At 40.6% G+C, this 14321-nt stretch overlaps 1 protein-coding gene across 3 annotated transcripts in view; it reads left to right on the top strand.

Annotated features, from left to right (window-relative positions):
- The window catches only part of mib2 (mindbomb E3 ubiquitin protein ligase 2), a 231775-nt gene that overhangs the window by 57520 nt on the left and 159934 nt on the right, over window positions 1-14321 (top strand). The gene's annotated exons all lie outside the window — the stretch shown is intronic.

The raw sequence follows: 14321 nt of genomic DNA on the forward strand, positions 1-14321 counted from the left end.
GACCTCTAATTTCCTGCTTTTAAACTCAGATAAAACTGAAGTTATTGTACTTGGCCCCACAAATCTTAGAAGCATGGTGTCTAACCAGATCGTTACTCTGGATGGCATTTCCCTGATCTCTAGTAATACTGTGAGAAATCTTGGAGTTATTTTTGATCAGGATATGTCATTCAAAGCGCATATTAAACAAATATGTAGGACTGCCTTTTTGCATTTACGCAATATCTCTAAAATCAGAAAGGTCTTGTCTCAGACTGATGCTGAAAAACTAATTCATGCATTTATTTCCTCTAGGCTGGACTATTGTAATTCATTATTATCAGGTTGTCCTAAAAGTTCCCTAAAAAGCCTTCAGTTGGTTCAGAATGCTGCAGCTAGAGTACTGACGGGGACTAGCAGGAGAGAGCATATCTCACCCGTGTTGGCCTCCCTTCATTGGCTTCCTGTTAATGCTAGAATAGAATTTAAAATTCTTCTTCTTACTTATAAGGTTTTGAATAATCAGGTCCCATCTTATCTTAGGGACCTCGTAGTACCATATTACCCCATTAGAGCGCTTCGCTCTCAGACTGTGGGCTTACTTGTAGTTCCTAGGGTTTGTAAGAGTAGAATGGGAGGCAGAGCCTTCAGCTTTCAGGCTCCTCTCCTGTGGAACCAGCTCCCAATTCAGATCAGGGAGACAGATACCCTCTCTACTTTTAAGATTAGGCTTAAAACTTTCCTTTTCGCTAAGGCTTATAGTTAGGGCTGGATCGGGTGACCCTGGACCATCCCTTGGTTATGTTGCTTTAGACGTAGACTGTGTTTCATAATTATTGTATGGCCTTGCCTTGCAATGTGGAGCGCCTTGGGGCAACTGTTTGTTGTGATTTGGCGCTATACAAGAAAAAAGTTGATTGATTGATTGATAGTCTTGGTGGCTTTTCTCGCTCTTCCACCTCTTGCACAGTCACTCGGTTTTTGAGAACTGTCTACTCCATACAGATTTACCATAGAGTGTTTGTGTTTCTTCATGATTGATGTAAATAAAGTCCAAGACATATTCAGTGGCAGTTTTACCATCAGAGAGCCTTGTCCACAACTACTACAAAAGACTCCAAGCTGTCAATGATGTTATTAAGTTTACATTATTATGTAAACTTTTGATCCTTAACTTTTCTTCCTCAAAATCTTATCTTTGGGAAACCTGTTCACCAAATAAACATCATGAGTGTTGCTGCTGCATGCTTCCAAAACGCACTTGTTCACCATTTTGACGTCTTCAACGTCAGAATGCACCAAAAAAAATACCAATTTTGAGCTGCAAAAATTTCTTATTTGGTTCAGTGACGTCTCTGAGTGTTAAATCAGATGATTTCATCCAAGTCTGCCTTTCTCAGGCTTATGTTTTGAACGTTTATCAGTGGCAGGTAAAATCAAGCTAAATTCCCCATGTTTATGACTTAATTTCTCAGGACATATGGCACAAAAAATGAAATGCAGTACATCAATACTATTCTTTCTTTATTTAGAATTGGTAGCCCATTTGACATTTCATTTACCAATAATATGCACTTTAATTGCAGGCACCATGATCAAGCATGTCCACATAGTTTCATAATGACCACATCACAACGTTAGCTTTTGCTTTTGTGATTATCTCACCTTTTTGTGGACAATGCACCCCACAGTTCAGGTGTTTTTTGAGAATACCTCTGGGCCTGAAACAAGTCTCTGGGGAAACACTGAATTTGATGTCTCAAAGCAATAAAAACATGTAAAAGCCAAAGGAAGTGAGTACATTTTACAGGCACTGTCATTCTTTTGGAGAAATGGCATTAGTCTCTAATTTCTTTATTGTAGTAAAGGTCTTTTTGAGATGACACACCAGGCATGGCCAGACCTTGCGCAACATGTATTAGACGAACCCGCCCCCCTCACAAAAAAAACAGTACATGGAAAACGTCATGTTCCTGATTAAAGAGCAAAGTTCACTGTAAACCAAATATGAAGAATGTCCCAGATAGGGTTCATGTCCCTGTTGGTAGCACTCTGAATTTCATATATACTGCTCACCGATCTGGATAACAGCAACAGTCTGGATAACAGCAACACAAAGCTCGAAGTGTCACGACACACCAGAATATAGCAGCCAACTATGTTCAAAGGAGGGATGAGAATCATTGGGAGTGAGTAAGATGATTAATAGTTTGATAATCACAGGAATTTTGCTAATTGGCAGTGTCATATTATGATTGTTGGGAAACGTAGTGTGTATAAAAGGCTTCAAGTATTATGTTGGCTCATGAAATTTGTTCTGCTGATTTCACAGTTTGACTTTTCTTTTCCCATTAAGCATTGTAAGGATGATGGTGGAAAATTCTGAGATATGAAATATATTAGCAATATTAACAGAAGATACTCTGTATTGTCATTTAATTTTGTTTTGTCTTAATGATTTTTTTTAAATGACATGTTGAAATTTTATTTATTTTTTAAAATCCTCTTAAATTACACAACTTATTAGATTGATATTTCAAACCGTGCTGAGGAACATGGGAAAAGTAGAATTCTAAAAGTGAAATAGTTTAACTGAGGATTTTGTTTTAGGTATTTTGCCCACTCTGAAGGAATCTAGTATGAATGTGTTATTTACTCAGTCCTTATTGATTTTTCCTGTGTCGCAATCCAGTCTGAGCAGGCTCTTACTCATTTCTGACATTAAGGCTGACAACTGTCACGGATTTCTGTGTGCACTGTATACTGTTAATCGTTTGGTCTATCTGTAGCATTAAGACTGATAACTGTTAGGGCTGCCGGAAAAAATCGATTCATGTCCGAATCGCGATTCTCATTCATTACAATTCTGAATCGATCCAAAATGTCCAAGAATCGATTTTTAAAAAAGCATTTTTTTAAACATTTTCTTGCTTACTCGCTGCGTGTACTGTTTGTCAGGCAACGGCTTCCGTACTACAGCGTCCCTGCGAGGGGAGGGTCCGGCGTGCTTCAAACATTCGTGAGCTGAAGCTTAGCATAGCGGACGAAGCGCTAATTCAGCCAGCACTGTGTTTGCTGAAGGCAAATGTTTGGGCGCATTTTGGATTTTATTATTTGCTGTGTAAGAAGGAGCTTGACATGACTTATGCAGTGTGCGAAATCTGCTAAAAGTCAAGTACTTCGGAAACACTTCAAATCCGCAAGCCCACATGCTACGCCATGACCCGGAGCTAAAAGGAGTGGAGCAGCGGTCTCTGCCGACTACTGACCAGCAGTTCGCTAAATTGCCAGCCAACTCTGAAAGAGCAAAGAAGATAAGTAAATTTACATCTAGAATCACTTGATTAACCTTGTAAAGCTGCATTTTCTTAAACATAAACATTTTTTAAGTAATACGAGGTCTGTTAGAAAAGTATCCGACCTTTTTATTTTTTTCAAAAACTATATGGATTTGAATCACGTGATTGCATCAGCCAAGCTTGAACCTTTCCGCGGAACTCCTCCGAACTCCTCCGCACGTCTGTCTCAATGTGCCGAAAAAAGTGCTGATGTCCACGTCTTTTCACAATTCCTGTGCTAGTCAGACGACATACCGGATCAAGACAGCGTCCAGTTTAGAAATGAAGGGCACATTCCACTGTTAAAGGAGTTTTTGTCATGGAAAGAGGAGCGGAATGCCGCGCGTCGCGGTGGAGCCGCATGGCGCAAAGCAACGCCGTGATGAAGCCTCACAGGACATGTTGGGGCATGTCCAGCTCATGCTCAATTTCTCGGATAATCACACGACTGAAAAGCAACCGACAGCCGTCTGAAATCCACCTGAAAGCCGTCCTGTGAGACCAACACGGAGGTGGTTTTGTGCCGCGTAATGAACGGCTCCGTGGCGCGTCCCTCCGCTTTTCTTTCCATGAAAAAAAACTCCTGTAACAGTGGAATGTGCCAAAAAAGTGCTGATGTCCACGTCTCCTGCCTTTTTGTGAAAGTCAGACGACGTCCCGGATCAACAAAACCTTCACGTTGGAAATGATCTGGTTGTTTTAGCGGGGTTTGAGCCTGTCGATCGGCGCTCGGAGCGCGGCGCGCTGTCAGACGCTGTGGGCCGGCCTTAAAGCGGCAGTAACACTCCTTAATCTGTGTAATCCCTATAAAATCTTCCCTGAAAGCCATATTAATTTTCTGAACGGTGTCCACCTGGAGGTCTCTCACAGTTTCTGGAAAAAAATAGATGCAGCAAAGCTCCAAATCGTTCAGACATTTATTCGCAATAAAAAAAAAATGACGAGAGGGGTGGACCAGTGGTCACACAAAGCCTGCTCACAGGCGAATGACGCAACCGACAGGCATGAAAAAACTCACGCATGCGCACAAAGGTTCAAGCTTGGCTGATGCAATCACACGTGATTCAAATCCATATGGTTTTTGAAAAAAATAAAAAGGTCGGATACTTTTCTAACAGACCTCGTATAACTATTTCTCAGAGCTCTTTGAATCGAAAATCAATTCTGAATCGAATCATCACCCCAAGAATCGGAATCAAATTTAATCGTGAGTTGTTGTACGATTCACAACCATAATAACTGTCATGGATTTGTGTGTGCACTGTATACTGTTAATCATTGTTCTCATTTCATTAATCATTTCATTGTTACGCAGATGATACCCAGCTTTATCTATCCATGAAGCCAGAGGACACACACCAATTAGCTAAACTGCAGGATTGTCTTACAGACATAAAGACATGGATGACCTCTAATTTCCTGCTTTTAAACTCAGATAAAACTGAAGTTATTGTACTTGGCCCCACAAATCTTAGAAACATGGTGTCTAACCAGATCCTTACTCTGGATGGCATTACCTTGACCTCTAGTAATACTGTGAGAAATCTTGGAGTCATTTTTGATCAGGATATGTCCTTCAATGCGCATATTAAGCAAATATGTAGGACTGCTTTTTTGCATTTACGCAATATTTCTAAAATTAGAAAGGTCTTGTCTCAGAGTGATGCTGAAAAACTAATTCATGCATTTATTTCCTCTAGGCTGGACTATTGTAATTCATTATTATCAGGTTGTCCTAACAGTTCCCTGAAAAGCCTTCAGTTAATTCAAAATGCTGCAGCTAGAGTACTGACAGGGACTAGAAGGAGAGAGCATATTTCACCCATATTGGCCTCTCTTCATTGGCTTCCTGTTAATTCTAGAATAGAATTTAAAATTCTTATTTCTTACTTATAAGGTTTTGAATAATCAGGTCCCATCTTATCTTAGGGACCTCTTAGTACCATATCACCCCAATAGAGAGCTTCGCTCTCAGGCTGCAGGATTACTTGTAGTTCCTAGAGTTTTTAAGAGTAGAATGGGAGGCAGAGCCTTCAGCTTTCAGGCTCTTCTCCTGTGGAACCAGCTCCCAATTCGGATCAGGGAGACAGACACCCTCTCTACTTTTAAGATTAGGCTTAAAACTTTCCTTTTTGCTAAAGCTTATAGTTAGGGCTGGATCAGGTGACCCTGAACCATCCCTTAGTTATGCTGCTATAGACGTAGACTGCTGGGGGGTTCCCATGATGCACTGAGTGTTTCTTTCTCTTTTTGCTCTGTATGCACCACTCTGCATTTAATCATTAGTGATTGATCTCTGCTCCCCTCCACAGCATGTCTTTTTCCTGGTTCTCTCCCTCAGCCCCAACCAGTCCCAGCAGAAGACTGCCCCTCCCTGAGCCTGGTTCTGCTGGAGGTTTCTTCCTGTTAAAAGGGAGTTTTTCCTTCCCACTGTCGCCAAGTGCTTGCTCACAGGGGGTCGTTTTGACTGTTAGGGTTTTTCTGTAATTATTGTATGGCTTTGCCTTACAATATAAAGCGCCTTGGGGCAACTGTTGTGATTTGGCGCTATATAAATAAAATTGATTTGATTTGATTTAATCGTTTGGTCTATCTGTAGTATTAACGCTGATAACTGTCATGGATTTGTGCATGCACTGTTTACTGTTAATCATTTGGTGTAATTGTAGTATTAATTTTAATCTAGTATTAATTTTAATAACTGTCATGGATTTGTGCGTGCAATGTATACTGTTTATCGTTTGGTCTATGTGCAGTAGACTTGTGCATGCACTGTATACTGTTAATTGTTTGGTCTGTCTGTAGTTTTAAGGTTGATAAATGTTATGGATTTGTGTGTGCACTGTATACTGTTTATCGTTTGGTCTTTCTGTAGTATTAAGGCTGATAACTGTCATGGATTTGTGCGTGCACTGTACGAGGTGTGTTAGAAAAGTATTGAACCTTTTTTATTTTTTGCAAAAACCTGATGGATTTGAATCATGTGTGCTTGCTTTGAGCAAACCTTGAACCTTTGTGCGCATGCGTGAATTTTTTCATGCCTGTCGATTGCGTCATTTGCCTGTAAGCAGCCTTTGTGTGAGGATGGGTGGAGTCTCTCGTCGTTTTTTCTTTGCAAGGAAATGGCGGAATGACTGGAGCAGCGCGACTGCATCAAATTTTGCCAGAAACTGGGCGACAGCCAGGTGGAAACCATTCGGATTATTCAGACGGCTTTCGGTGACGATCCTATGGGTATCTCACAGATTAAGGAGCGGTACAACCTGTTAAGACAGCTGCACAATGGTGGAGAGCACGCCGCGCTCCAGTCGGCCATCAACATGCTGAAATGACCAGATCATTCCAAAGTGAACGCTGTGGTGATGTGGGACCGTTGTGTGACTATCCGAGAAATTGAGGTGGACATCAGCACTTTTTTGGGACATTCCACTGTGACAGAAGATTTGGCCATGAAAAGAGTTGCAGCGAAATTCATGCCGATGGCTTGGGCACGAAGGTGATGGCGGAACAAAAGCGCCACCGTGTTGAAGTCTCACGGGACATGTTGTGACATGCTCACCTCTTCCACCATTCGGAAGATTCAGATGGCTTTCGGTGGCTTTTCAGTGGTGTGACTATCCAAGAAATTGTGGAAGAGGTGAGCATGTCACAACATGTCCTATGAGACTTCAACATGGTGGCGCTTTTGTTCTGCCATCAGCTTCATGCCAAAGCCATCGGCATGAATTTCGCTGCAACTCTTTTCATGGCAAAATCTTCTGTCACAGTGGAATGTGCCGAAAAAGTGCTGATGTCCACCTCTTCTGCAATTTCTCGGATAGTCACACGACGGTTCCACATCACCACAGCGTTCACTTTGGAAATGAGCCAGTCATTTCAGCGTGTTGATGGCCGACCGAAGTGTGGCGCGCTCTCCACCGTTGTGCGGACGTCTTTAAACCGGTTGTACCGCTCCTTAATCTGTGTGATGCCCATAGCATCGTCACTGAAAGCCGCCTGAATAATCCAAATGGTTTACATGCAAGGTTGGCTCATGCAAGCACACGTGATTCAAATCCATCAGGTTTTTGAAAAAAATAAAAAGGTCCAATAGTTTTCTAACAGACCTCGTATACTGCTAATTGTTTGGTCTATCTGTAGTGTTAAGGCTGATAACTGTCATGGATTTGTGCGTGTACTGTATACTGTTAATCGTTTGGTGTAATTGTCGTATTAAGGCTGATAACTGTCACGGATTTGTGCGTGCACTATATACTGTTAATCGTTTGGTCTATTTGTAGCATTATTAACATGCGGTGAAGGCAAGCAGCCTGTTGTTTGAACACAATGAGTATATAAGGTCGTGAGACCATGTACTCGTACGGTAGGACACACAGCCTTTGCTGCCTCACACAGTAGGTCATATCTGATGGCAGTGGCTGTGTGAGGAATAATAAAACATGATTCCTTTTCCATTTTTACAATTTAATTGTAATTGTGAATTTGTTTGTTAGCATTTGGATTGTGTCCTTTAAGATGAAGAGATTGAAGTGGTTGAAAAAGGAGTGGGAATAGATGTTTTTTTTTTTTTTTTTACTTTCGGACGAGATCATTTTATTTTTGGTTAAAGGGGTAGGCGTTAATGAGCTTTGCTTCTGTCTGTACCCTTTCAGACACATGGATGCATTGTTAATCCATTTTCTTTCTCCGTTGTAAGGTTTTTGTTGTTGTTTTGGACTGTGTGCTGAATAAATTTATTCATTCATTCAAATTTATTCATTCATTTTTGAAGCTGCTCAGTGGTTATTGCCGTTATGCGCAATTGTCTGCTTGGGTCAACAAACCTTTCACTTATGTACTTGAAATCTGAGAATTTGGATATCAAAAGAATGACTCAGGATGATTCATCAATTGTCAAAATAAAGTAATTGCTGATTTTTAGATAGTTGATTAAAATTGGTTAATCATTACAGCTCTCAATTATTGTTATCTTATAGATGTATAAAAATAATGTTTTGTTCATTGTAATATAGAAGTAATTTTGAAAATAACTTACAAAACACATTGATAATTAAGGTACCGTTCGATTAATACAAATCATAATCATCAATATGAATGTAAAATCTTGTTTCATTTTAAAATAATTGCATTTCAATGTGTAAAAATTCTCGCAGTTGAAAGTTGACGTTTGTCGTTGCATAATATATATTTGTTTCCATTGTTGAATTTGGATGCAGTTTGCATGTTTGTTGTTGCTCAACTACTGTGAGGTTGTTGTGTGACGCAGGTGGATGTGACTTTTTTTAGATTTGCTCTGTGTGTGTATGATGGAAGCCAGTCCATCTGTTACAGGCAGAGAGCTGTAATCCTGGCCGTTTTAGCCTTCAGTCGTGGATTGGCAGTGATGCTTCAGCAGAACAGGTGGCCTGACCATGACCGACTTTAACCCGCTGACTGTGAGGGAATGAATGTTTGCTGGCCTTTGGCAGTGAAATTCTCGAGCAATATTATATTTTGTTCCAACTAATTGGCCACAACAAACGTTTACAGTTGTTGAGGCAAGAAATGGTCTCCCAGCTTGAGGAATTATTCACCATAATCCATTCTTCTTTTGTCAGTTTTTTGCTTTTATCATGTCTGATTTGAAGTCCTGCATGCTGTCTAACTTAGCCAGGTTTCAGGAGGTTCAGGTTAGAAATGATCTTTGCGTATTGCCAAATAACAGTTAAATTCATACAGTGAGATTATTAACACAACTATCCTGCCAAACTAAATTTTGATGTGAATATATTTTACTTTTCTGCCTCATTTAAAGCATACAAGTCTTTCTCATTGTGAATCATAAATTTACTTCTTATGGATGTTATGGCTGGGTGTTATGGCCTAAAATTCATATTGTGGAATAATTCCAAGCATAGACTGACATGGTATATATTGCAGTATATTCTTTAGTATATGAATTTCAATATAAATGCAAGTCAATTCATTGTTTTTTTTCACTTTAACAGCATTAAGAAAAAAAAATCACCTTCAATCTAAGCAGTCTATTTTTTTAATTAAATAAGCAGATTTTTTGTTTTATCAATTCCACAAAACTAGAACACTCAGAGTAATAGTAACTGAATCACATTTTAGCTGTTAAAATACATTAATTATCATCATCTAGAGATGTACCGAATCCAAGACTCGGTTTCGGATTCGGCCGAACATTGGACTTGTTGACGGGGTTCGGTTTCGGCCGAACCCTAGAGCACCAACCGAACCGAATCCTACCGCACGTAAGCACAACGTGATTACGTTGTTAATGTAAAAGGCCGGGTTCACACGGCAGGATAATTAGCCCGATATCGGACCCGATCTTCCCCTTCCGACAATCTTAAGGACGCACCGGCAATCGTGATGGCGCTAAAGATAATCTTATCAGATATTTCTGTCATGTGTGGTGTGTTCAGAGCGCTCTGATCTGCTCGGAAGGGTGTCAGGAGCGCTCCGATTGCAAACCGGGGATATTCAACATGTTGGATTTTTTTGGCCCGATATCGCAGTGTGTGTGGTGTCCTCCAACCACAAACGAGCACGCAGCCTGCTGAATGTAACGTGCAGCCAATCAGAAAGCGAGGTGACGGACGCACGGAGCGGAAAATAAAATCAAAACAGCTGTTTTGACTTACCAGAAAGTCCGGTGGTCGCGCTGTCTCCACTCTTTTAAAGAACGCCTTTTCTTTTTCTTTTTGTATCTTTTTTCCCCTCTGTTTTAAATAGTCCACAAAGTATCTCTGTTTGTTTACTCTGAAGTCACATTTAATCTCGAGAGATTTTGCGAGATTTCCTGTCTGAGCTGTGAATGTTCGTGTGTGGTGGTGTTCTTACCGTGTGGCTAAACACCACACACTGTACGACCAAACCTGTTAGAGCTTGATTTTTTATCTTCACATGTGTGGTCTCTCAGGTTTTGGAAACCTAAAGATCATTTTAAAATCCTTTCGTGTGAACCAGGCTTAAGAGAAGATAACCTTTTTGCTCTCTTTCTTTGTTCTTTGGAATGAACAGAACACTAAGCCTGTACACTGAATGGCTTTAAGCTTAACATTTCAGTGGTGTTCTCTAAGTGTGACTAGGAGGTGATGGTCTAGTGGTTAAGGTGTTGGGCTTGAGTCCAGAAGATCATAGGTTCAAATCCCCGTCTGACTGGAAAATCACTAAGGGCCCTTGGGCAAGGCCTTTAATCCCCTATTGCTCCCGGTGTGTAGTGAGCGCCTTGTGTGGCAGCACCCTGACATTGGGGTGAATGTGAGGCATAATTGTAAAGCACTTTGAGCATCTGATGCAGATGGAAAAGCACTATATAAATGCAGTCCATTTACCATTTATAAAAAAAAATAATGGTAGAAGTTATTGCCTATGTTTTATCTTACTGTTAAGGAAAGGAAATACACTGTGCAATGGTTTTCATTGCATTATAATGTACTAGCTGATGATCGGAGTAGGATTCGGTTTCGGATTCAGCCAAATCTTAAGCAGTGGATTTGGTATTTAGCAGAACCTTAAAAATCAGGATTCGGTACATCTCTATCATCATCATTATAATTATTTTTTTTGTTTAAAAAAAAATTTTAAAGGACACATCCCACAGAAAAACAAAAGCTGTTATTGACCATCTGATGATTTGCTGGGATTACTTTGTGCACTTCCATGAACACTCTCGAAGTATACGGTATTCACCACAAACAGCAACGGAGACTACTGAAAAAAGAGGACTTGTGAGTACTCGTTTTTCTGACAGCATTTACATAGCTTTGAGGAAACGTGCCAGAATGCTGTTGAAAGGAATGTAGCTGCTAACATTAAGAACAGAGCTGCAGATTAAGTGCGAAGTTTACATAAGTGTGATGTTGTGTTATAATTAGGGCTGGGTACAGAACTTTGGCTCTTTTGTGGCACCGACCGAAATGCTTCGGTAGTACAGAGTATCAAAACATGCCTCCTCTTTCGGTGCCAAGTTTTGGTACCCAGAGGTTAATCACGTGATCAAGACTTGACTTATCGGTCTTTCAGAGCGGCCATTGTATTTGAGGGTGTTTGTTGGGAAAGTGATCACTTCTCTACACTGATTGCAGACCCTGCAGCGGGTCTGTAATCAACCACTTCTGTAACTGCTCCGCTTTGAAGCAGTGAACCAACGAAGCAGTGCTCCGATCCACTGCTTCGTTGGTTCGTTGCTTCGCTGCTTCACTGTTTTTCAGAAGTGGCAAATCCGCTTCTTAACCCCTCTCAAAGCCATTAAAATATGTCAATCGTGAGTCACTTTTGTGCGGGTTAAAGTCACTAACTGGGACTCCTGTCTTGTTGCGAGAAAGAAACGAGAATTGTCCTCCATTCTGTTTGCATAGCTCCAAACATGGCACGGCTCTCTGCTGAGTCATGTTAGAACGATAGAGTGTCCAGTCAGAATTAATAACTTCAAAGCGAATCACCGTTTAAATCAAATGACACCTCTTTCCAATCATTAAAACCCAAACAATAAACTGCAATCGATGAAAACATTTTTTTTCCTTCCAAAATGAGACGTCTTGCGCTGAGGTGCAGCAGCCAGCTGAGTTCAGCTCAGAAATATGGAGTGACATTCATGCCAAAATATCTGAAAGGAAATGCTTTTGATAAAAAAAACTACAGATTTTGTTTATTTCTATTTAAGTCCAGAGATCAAGAATCCACCATGTAGATTTTATTTCAGTCCAGAGATCAAGGATCCAGTAACCAATTTCATATTTATGTACTTTAAGACTGAATAAAATGTTGTTGATAATAATATTATAACATAAAATTGCTATCAAAAAAGTATCGTTCAGGAACCGGTGTTGGTACTGGTATCGAAAATTTTTGATTGATACCTTGCCCAAGGTTATAATGACTTGTTTTTAAGTGATAACTGTTCATTTTGATGCTGTTATGGTAAAAGCAACATCCGCTGTCCACTGTAAGAAGACTTATTGTATGTGTGTGTGTGTATCATTAACACAGCCTGTTAAAAACAGTGTCTGCTATTGCCTCAGGTTTGCGCATGCTTATTAGTGTTGTCATTGATATAACTGAAAAATCTAAGAAATACATCTGTGTGATCAGGCAGCCTGAAAAGCAGCGGAGAGTGTGCATGTTCATGGGGTTAAAATGGTGTGCTGCTCAGGTACAGAGAGCAGACTCCACACACATCGAGTTCTGACATCTGACATCTCAACATAAAATAAAATTAACAAAGCCAACCAGCTCCACTGAGAACAAAAAACAAAAGGAAAAAAAAACTGAACAGGGCACTCACTTGTAGAATGATTTCCAAGATTATATATGTGAAGTCCACACTTTCAAAGCAGTCGTCATGCACAGATGATGCACAATTGCCAGCCGGAGAATAATGTTCAGGTTTATGCCATCCTCCTGTGGACAGATGTCCTTCATGGTTCTGCTGTGTTTAAGCCCATTTCTGTTTGCGGGGGCTGACCATGGCTGCCAGCATAAGACATTTCCCCATTGTGGTCTTGATTTAAAGGAAGAAGGATATTCCCAGCTGGTGGGGACAGGTGTGTCCAGCCCACTTACCATTAGCCACAGCTGATGGACTCTCTCAGCCACTTCCAAAAGCAGCTCCCTCTTCTATCATCTCTGCTATTCTGGTGTGCTCCCACGCAGCTCTGCCATCAGCTCCTCACAACGTTCTTTCACAGTTCTGTCACATTAGATAGAAAGTCCATTATCTCCTGAAAATAATGTATTCTGACTTTCTCCAGTGTAATAAATACATCTGCATGTTCAGGCAGTCTGTTCAAACAGCATTGTGGAGACATTCCTTGTGCACAGACAGAGCATCCTGCGGCACAGACAGCAGAGTCAGCACACGTTAGGATCCAAAATCCAACAGACTCAAAGAATTAAGAGTTTTGGGGTGAATTGTGTCATCTTCTCTCTGTACAGCCTGTGTAAATTTGGACCATCACTTTCAAATGAAAGCTTAGAAGCTTTGTTGCGGACGTAGCAGTGTTTGCTTCACTCTGTCAGCCATCAGGATGTTTCTGCTTTTGCTAAAATGCTAAAAAATCAAGAGAGGTGGAAACTTTCCAACAGGGCTTGATTACTTCCAGCACACTTTAAACAGTCGGGTCACACAAATGAACGATCATGATGCCATTACTGTTTTGAGCTTTTCCTCATCTCAGGCTCCAGATAAAATACAATTAGCAGGCATGCTCACTTCAGGCAAATAAAAATGAATAAATGTCTTAATCAAACAGCAACTAGTACTGTCAAATGACATAAAGAACTGCACTGTGACAATACACAGGAACAGATGTTCATGTCTGTTCCTATGCGTCGTTAGGGTGCAAATGAACACACTTACATTTCCACAGAAGAATAACAACGTGAACAGGAAACAGATAAATACACTGTGACCTGATTTAAAACTAAATTTACCGTATGTGTGTTGGACTACCCTGTAAAAGTAAGTCCCTTCAGCTGCTCCCTTGTTTTCACTTGGGGTCGCCACAGCAGAGGTGGCTCTGCATGTTGATTTGGCACACGTTTTATGCTGGATGCCCTTCCTGATGCCTGTTACTTTGGGAAATGTTCCACATAGAAAGGCAATCCAAAAGAGATCAGTGCTGAGCTCAAAATGTCAGCATGATAATCCACCATTAAACGTGGAAGAGGAAAAGTCCCAAACAGCTGACTCCACTCTGGAACAAGACTCAAATAAAACAGTCTGTCCTCTGATCACAAATCTGGGTCCGTAGCTGGGAAGATCCATGAAGGAGCCCCTTGGCAGTCCAGAGGGAGAAACCACCCACAGAGTGCACCCGCCGGTCTTGCAATCCAGAAACACAAATGTCCGATTTGTAACTTGTTGTCATTTTTTAAAATAAATAAATGTGCATTTGTAAATGTATTTTTTTTTTCATTTGTAATAAAAAAAAATGCATTTGCAAAACTGAAAATGGTGTTTATGAAGTGTGATTTAGCATTTGTGGATCACCG

This window comes from Thalassophryne amazonica, chromosome 6, assembly GCF_902500255.1.
Source record: "Thalassophryne amazonica chromosome 6, fThaAma1.1, whole genome shotgun sequence".
NCBI lineage: Eukaryota > Metazoa > Chordata > Actinopteri > Batrachoidiformes > Batrachoididae > Thalassophryne > Thalassophryne amazonica.